The sequence below is a fragment of the Balaenoptera acutorostrata genome, chromosome 4 (assembly GCF_949987535.1).
Source record: "Balaenoptera acutorostrata chromosome 4, mBalAcu1.1, whole genome shotgun sequence".
NCBI classification, from domain to species: domain Eukaryota; kingdom Metazoa; phylum Chordata; class Mammalia; order Artiodactyla; family Balaenopteridae; genus Balaenoptera; species Balaenoptera acutorostrata.
In genome coordinates this window covers 8880993-8889342 of record NC_080067.1, presented here as the reverse complement: position 1 = coordinate 8889342, position 8350 = coordinate 8880993, and the positions used below count along the sequence as shown (strand labels likewise).

The 8350-nt window shown below is 41.1% G+C and overlaps 1 pseudogene; it reads left to right on the top strand.

The window, feature by feature from the left end:
• Positions 1 to 230: 230 nt before the first annotated feature.
• LOC103014588 (actin, cytoplasmic 2-like) lies at positions 231 to 5254 on the top strand (annotated as a pseudogene).
• Positions 5255 to 8350: the final 3096 nt, after the last annotated feature.

Genomic DNA, 8350 nt, shown 5'->3' with positions numbered 1-8350 from the left:
GTAGGTGGGCACAAGAATGTATGTGTATACACCAGGTGGAATATGAGGCAGTAATAAATACACACTACCACAGGAAAGAGTCCCACAAATATAATATTGAGTGAAAGAAACTAGTTTCAAAAAGATACCCCATTAGTAATTTATTTATATAAAACTAAAAACAATCAAAAATAATCTATAGTGATAAAAATCAGAATAGCTGCTACCTTTGTGTGTGTATGTGTGTGTTGGTGGGGGTGGGGAAGGGGAGCAGGTAAAGGCAGAGTCACGAGGGAGGAATCTGGGTGCTAGTAATCTCTGCTTCTTAATCCAGATGCTGGTTAACCAGGTATGATTACGTGGCAAAAATCCTTTGAACTGTACCATTACCATTTGTGCACTTTTCTGTTTGCGTGTTATGTGTCAGTAAAATATTTACTTAAAAATTCTCTATGAAAATTTATGAAGCAGGTCAAAGAATGATGAGCCTCCAGTGTGAATGACAGAGGTCTAGATCAATGATAAAAGGTTTGTTTTCACTTGTATGGCATTGTGTCTGACAAAACTATGAACTAGAGATTGGGAGACTTCACCGTCTGAACAATCACCTCTCAGAGATGGAGTTGCCTTTTTATGTATTTGAATACAGAGAGGGCTCATTTATCCCTTTAATAAATATTATTGAGCACCTCAACTAAGTGGTGGGCTCTCGTTTGGAGGGGCCAGTTTGGAGTAGCCGGGCCTTTAATTATTCAGAGAAGGTTAAAGCAGACTGGGCCACTCAAACTTTTCCTTACCTTCTTTCTCCCCTTCACGGACAGCCCCCTAAGCTTTCTTCTGGCTGCCATGTTCTACGGAATTCTATGTGCTTTATATTAAAGCAAGTGGTGGTGCCCAGATATAATTAATTCAAGGCTTCTAGATGAATAATTTTGTTCCCAAATCTGCAAACTCTTGTGGGCAGAGGCTTTGCTCGATTCTTCTATGAGTCCCTGTGCCCAGCAGAGAGGTGAAACTTAGCAAAAGATTGAAGGTGTGGAGAATGAAAGAATAAATGCTAAAAGCATTTAGGACATACCTGCTTTTATTCCATTAGAGTTTTCTTTCTCATTCAAGGGGGAAAACATCTAAGGGTTAAAAACACTCAACAGATAATGACGTGGAGTGACAGAGATCTTCCTCTTCAAAGTTTTGATGTGGATACTGGCTACCTGATTCCCAATCTCACCAAATTTTAAAAAAAAATCTCACTTATGTCGCTGTCCCATTATCAGCTACCTGGGGACATTCTATGGATCAAAACTTTTTCTCCTTAAAATATAGACTTCCCATATCAAAGACAGATAGCACATCAATAACAGATAACACTGGTATTTACCCATCCTTCCATACCAGGTTAACAAAAAGTTGCAGTCTTGTTTTCCTTTTCTATGACTTGGGATCTCTATTCCGTGAGCTCACAGAGGGTACTGAGAAATGCATACTTTTGTTCTTGAGAAGGAAGGAAGATCTAGAATCAGATTTTTAAATAAATGTGTTGTTTTCGTGTCTTTTTTCTCAACCATGAAGATTCTCTTCCCGGGAACACTGGGGACTTGATTCTGATGACCTCATTTCCTTTGAATCCTTTGATGTTTTGTTTCCTCTGCCTGAAGTATTTTACTGTCACCAGTGAAACCACAGAGAAGACCATATAACTGAATGTCTGTCTCTTCCAAGCCCCGTGGATGTGGTGGTGGTGGGAACAGTTCTTGGCTTTGCTCTGAGATATTGGAACTCGTTGGAAGAAGAGAAAAGGCTAGCTGCCTGAAGGCTCCTTTCTTTTTTTCTAGCTGTATAGGCAGGATGGTAGGGTCAGATTAGTCAGTTTATGAATTATTCACAGATGGATTAGCCAGCTGATGGATTATTCAGGCCTCTGTTCCTTTTCCATTTCTCTTACCCTGCCAGGCTCCGGTTTATTCCACTCCAACATGGTTGTTCTCAAGGCCATAGAAAGAAGCAGGAAGAGAAGATGTAGTGGTGAACGATGGTACACAGCGATACTCAGAGGAGTGAAAATTAGTCTGATGAAGAATGTCCAGTCATGTAGAAGGGGGGTGTGGAGCTTGCAGGAACTCAGCAACCTGGGCTGTTTCAAGGCATGCATCCAACCACTTGAAGAACATATCGAAAAACAAAAGCCGACACCCTGATGTAGGTAATGAGCAAGCTGGTGTTACGCGAAGGATGCTGGACTTTGGGACTCGGGTCCCTATCCCAGACACACTCTTCAGCTAGACTAAATCTGGGCTCTACAGTGTGCCTCTGAGCCTAGTGATCTTTGGATTGCCTATTAATTTTATTTAAATTAAAATCTGTTGAGTGCCTCCGCTATGCAAGGTGCTTTACAAACAGTATTAGGATTGCTCTTCACTGCAAGTTATAGCTGACAATAGCTTCAAGTATAAAGTCAAGTAATGGTTAAGCATAACAGAAAGTTTGGCGGTATAAATTCCAGGGTTGGTAGCTCATTCTAGAGATGTCACAAAAGATCCATGACTTTCTGATTTTTGTTGCACTGCTATCCTCAGCATATGTCTGATTTTTTTTTCATATGGTTGAAAATGGCTGCTGAAGCTCAAAATAATCGTGTCCCCACAGGGATGGAGAGAGGTGGGGGGCAAATGGTCTTTCTACTCTCAATGCTCTTTCATTGAGGAGGCAAACACTTCCAGAACCCAGAAACATAACTCCTCTTACATCTCATTGACCAGAATTGTATCACATGCCTGCACCTAGACCAATGACTAGCAAAATGAAGTGAATTATCTCCATTGGTTTAGGCCAATCAAAAGTTATCCACCATGTCTGAAGTCCTGGTCTACAGGAACAAAATAGGAAACTGATAGCAAGGAACAAGGGAAAATGAAAATTGAGTAGATAACCAATGGTATCTACTACTTATTTATTTGCATAGGATCCTAATCGACTGAGTCTGCAGAAAGAAAGTCCTTAAGGGTCTGAAAAAAGAAAAATAGTGAGAATGGATACTTATCAATCTTTCCTGTTTAGACTAGTAGCCACAGTGGCTCAGTAAGCATTATTTGGGTGGTTTAGACTCCAGGCTTCGAAGTGTCAGTTGTAGCAGTATGACTTGTTTTCACTGTTAAGACTTTTCAGTTCTTGGTGACATTGTTGTCTCATTTGTAGAACAGAATGAAGCCCATGAGCTTGGAGTTTTAATAAATTGATATTTTCATAGGTGCTTGAGATTGGAAATTATTGGTAAACATTAGTGAGAATTATTTATGAATGAGGAATATTCATTGCATATCTCTTTATAACTTTATACCAAAGATAATGGTAGGGTCAGGATCAAAATATAATTTCAGTGTCTTTAATTCTCAGCACAATTCAGAGTTTGTGATGTATAGTTTAAAGTGATCTTTAAAAATAGATTTCAATGGCCAACTTAAATATGAATACCTTAAGAATATTACTGGTAGTATTTATTCTACCTAACCAACCATCTATTGGGATTTCCATGTGACTCTACTGCTGTTACATCAGCTTCAAATAGTTAAACTGACACCTCTCCTTTCCTGGAAGCCTCTGCTCTTCTCAAGTTTCTTATGTGGTTTATTCCATCACTGTGCACCAAGTTGCTTAGTTTTGAAAATCATGGTAATTCTTGATGACTCCCTTCTCAGCACATTCAATGAGTTGTCAAATGTTATCAGTTCTGCCTTTAACACAGTTCTCATGCTTAACATTCCTTGTTCATTTCTCTTTCAGGTTAGCAGACTATATTTACATCTGGGGTGATTATCTGGCAGGGGGGGCGGTGGGTAGGTGAGGGTTTCTAGTGTTTGGAGGACTTTTCTGAATTTTGCAGGTTTTCTATAATCATTTATCACCAGAAAAAAATGAATATAAAAACAACAGAATCTGTTCTTCAGAGATGTTAATTCGGTTATTCTCAGTGTCCTTCATTCTTAAGTATATGATGCCTGTATCTGTCTCTGTCAGCATCTAATCTTCTGGAAGGCATGACCCTGGCTCGTAAACATCCCACACAGCCTAGGCATTCCAGCAGTGTTTGCTCAGTTAAATTTAGTTGAAGACTCACCGCGCCAGACAGCCTCTGCTTGTCCTCTGGCTGCTCCACGCTGCCGCTGCCTCGGCCCATCACTAGCGAAGAAGAAATCTCTACGCTCCTCATCCGCGATCGCCCTGGCACGTGCAAAGCTGGCTTTGCTGGGGATGACGCCTCTCGGGGGTCCGAGTTTCCATCCATCATCGGCCACCCCTGACAACAGGGTGTCACGGTAGGCTTGGGACAGTCACGTGGCAGATGAGCCCAGAGCGAAGCTCAGCATCCTGACCCTCAAGTGCCCCATGGAGCACGGCATCATCACCAACTGGGACGACGTGGTATGGAGAAGATAGGCAGCAACCACAGCTGCTACAATGAGCTGGGCGTGGTCCCCAAGGAGCACCCCCTGCTGCTGACAGAGGCCCCCCGAACCCTGAGGCCTACCCTGAGAAGATGACTCAGATCTCCTTCGAGGTCTTCAACACTCCGGCCGTGTGCATGACTGTGCAGGCTGTGCTGTCCCTGTAGCCTCTGGCCGTACCACTGGTACTGTCCTGGACTCTGGAGACAGGGTCACCCACACTGTGCCCATCTACCAGGAGTACACGCCTTCCCACCCCCGCCCCACGCCATCCTGCGCCTGGACCACGGTGGCCGGGACCTGACCGACTATCTCATGAAGATGCTCGCGGAGCGTGACTGCAGCTTCACCATCACCGCCCAGTGGGAAATCATGCATGACATCAAGGAGCAGCTCTGCCACGTCGCCCTGGAGTTGGAGCAGGAGATGGCCACCGCTGTGTCCTCCTCCTCCCTGGAGAACAGTTGCGAGTTGCCCGACCATCAGGTGATCAGCAGCTACGATAAACAGTTCTGGGGTCCATAGGCGCTCTTCCAGCCCTCCTCCTGGGTATGGAGTCCTGTAGCATCTGGGAGATCACCTTCAACTCCATCCTGAAGGGTGACGTCTGGGGAGACCATCATGTACCCCACACCACCCGTAGGATGCAGGGGGAGATCACGGCACTGTTTCCCAGCAGGATCAAGATCAAGATCAAGATCAAGATCAACCCTCCTCCTAAACACAAGTACCAGGTGCAGATCGGGGGCTCTATCCTGGCTTTCCAGTTGATGTGGATCAGCGAGTGGGAGTATGACAAGGCCCGGCCCCCCATCGTCCACCGCAAATACTTCTAAATAGACTGACTGCGAACAGACCCATAGAATTTGCTGCATAAGTTCATTCAAGAGCATAAATTTGCCCTGGCAAGTGTGCACACCTCATGCTAGCCTCATGAAACTGGAATAAGCCTTTGAAAAGAAATTTGTCCTTGAAGTTTGTATCTGCTATCAGCCCTGGATTGTACAACTTGCTGATTTTGACCTTCTGTTTAAGTTAACTGTTCCTTTGGTCTATGTTTTTTTTTTTTTTTAACTTATTTATTTATTTATTTATTCTTGGCTGTGTTGGGTCTTCATTTCTGTGCGAGGGCTTTCTCTAGCTGCGGAGAGTGGGGGCCATTCTTCATCGTGGTGCGCGGGCCTCTCACTATCGCGGCCTCTCTTGTTGCGGAGCACAGGCTCCAGACACGCAGGCTCAGTAGTTGTGGCTCATGGGCCCAGCTGCTCCACGGCATGTGGGATCTTCCCAGACCAGGGCTCGAACCCGTGTCCCCTGCATTGGCAGGCAGATTCTCAACCACTGCGCCACCAGAGAAGCCCTGGTCTATGTTTAATATCCTGTACGTATCTTTGATTTAAACCCCCAATCCATGCAGCTCCATCACTACCTGGCTGAGGTGAGAACATGTTTGTGGAAGAAAAACCCATGGTCCTGATGAGAATCTGCGAGCCCATGAGTTTCTTGACCTGTGCAGGGTATTCGTGTGTAAGAGCTGCTTATTCCAGGATTTCTTTAGAGGCTGGCAAGAGTCCTGAGCCAGCTGGCATTTGTCTTTGGTGTATGATGGGGTTGGGAAGGTCCCAACCTTAGAACCCACTTTCCTTTCTTACCCCACAATTTCCTGCCGGAATATCTGATGGTCGTTACTTCCCTTGAGATGGAAAATGGTTTGCATTTACACCTATAAATGGATTCATCCTTTCAATTTACGTAAGGTTTTTGTATGCAATTCCCAGTTCTTTAAGAGATGACAACAAATGTTGGTTTTCTACTGTCACGTGAGAACATTTGTTCCCAGCAACATTTGGTCATTGTGAGGGAAATAAAAGTACTGCAGTAAACAACAACAACAAATTCAGTTGATTGTTCGGGTGGAGGTGAACCACACAAAATTTTGTCACTCTTAAGATTAAAAAAATAACTAAAACAAATCCTTAAAATTTTAGTCTTCAAAAATCCTCCAAATGGCTCAAAATTTCAAAAGAAAGAATAAGAGATTATGAGAAGGAAGAGAGAGAAACTTTCAACCTGCTTCCTTTAGAAGTTACCATTAATTCTCTTATCAGTTCAAGAATTTATTTCGTTCTTTGTAACTTTCTCCAACTTTTAGTTTAAACCTTTTTTGTACATTTTTCAATAACTTTCCTTTCTTCTTTTGGACTCTGAGTTGAATCATATCATTAAGATTCTAGGCAGAAAGTTTCAGAACGGTTGGACATTGGGATATTACAGCATTCAGAATAATTTATTCTACATCATTAGTATATACTGCACATCTACTTAGCCTAAAATTTTGACAAAGTCTTTGACAAAGGCTGAGAGAAAGCTGTTCCCAGAGAAGGAAGAAAAGAAATTTCATTCTAGCTGGCTAGACTAGATAGCATCTTGATTTAATATCAAGGTCCCCAGATATTGGCAAGTAATGATTTTTGTGTAAATTATACACTTTGATGTGTACAGAGGCTATGGAGCATTTTATATGAAGTAATAATATTAAGTATTTTGATTGAACTAATGACTGCTTAATCTGACATCTAAGGAAATAAACAACACTAAATATGACACACTCACCCTTTATGGACTTAAATCCTGGGACAGTCCAAGTTGCCATTTTTGCTGATCTTTGTGGATATAAGATTGAGTTACTTTATTAGCAACCACAAGACTTTCAATCTTCAGTTGACAAATTATGTGGCCACTTCTAGAAAGATTGCTCAAGTCTTCCTTATTATTAACCTATCAATCATAACTCTGATTTTTAAAATAAAAGCTTATTTCTTGTTGAATTTTCATTGAAACAAACATGCCTGTTATCAGTTGTGTTCAGGGACTCACATCTTGATAGATGACTAAATGTCTCTCCTTTCCTTGGATCCTCTCTCCCCTTCTCAACTCTCTTTATATAAGAATTGTTCCCATCAGATGAATGGCTTTGAATAGCAATATTTACATATTTCAGTGGCCTGTAACAACATGGTTCATTTTTAAAAAAAAAAAATGCTGGTATAATCAACGAACAAAAATCACATAAAAAAAAAAGAAAAGAAAAAAAATGACACACTACTGTTGATTATAATTTTTTAACATTTTTAAATACTCAAAATACCTGCTTTAAAAGAATGACAAAAATGGAATGAAAAATGGACTGATTTGCATGGTCAGGCCAGTGGATACAGAGAAGGTGCCAGCTTCTGTGTTTCTCCAACTCTCTGGTGTCTTGGTGAGTCTTGGTGAGCCTATGCTTGCATGTAGCAATGTAAATTGAATACAGGGTAAACTGGATTTGAATGAATCTCCAGCCAGACAAAGCAGTTTTCTCTTTGACCACTTCAATGGAAAAGTCATAGTCAAATCAGTTGGTTCCTGCAATTTTTCAAAAGTTGCAAGAGCTTTTAATACAATTTAACAAAATGGAAGGGAATGAGAGAAAGCATTCTCTCCCACATACACTCAAAATCTTCTCTTTTCCTCTCTCAGGTACAAACACTTGTACAAATACAAATGTTCATTTGCTGTTTTTATTGTTTTAAATAATAATAACTAACATTTACACAATTCTTACCAAGTGATAGGCAATGTTTTATCCCCTTTATATTATATATAGGGGATATATAAAGTATAAATTTATGCTACATTTATAAATATATACATTATAAATATACACTATATTTATAAATATATATATAAAGTGTAAATATACACTATATTTATATATAAAGTGTAATATATACACTAAAGTGTATTATGTATTAGTATAAAGACTAATCTTCACGCAACCCAATGAAGTAACTGTTATTATCCTGCTTAGTAGAGAAGGAAACAGGCAAAGAGATATTAAATTACATCCTCAAGGTCACACAGCTGGTAAGTAGCTGGTGGGATTCAAATCC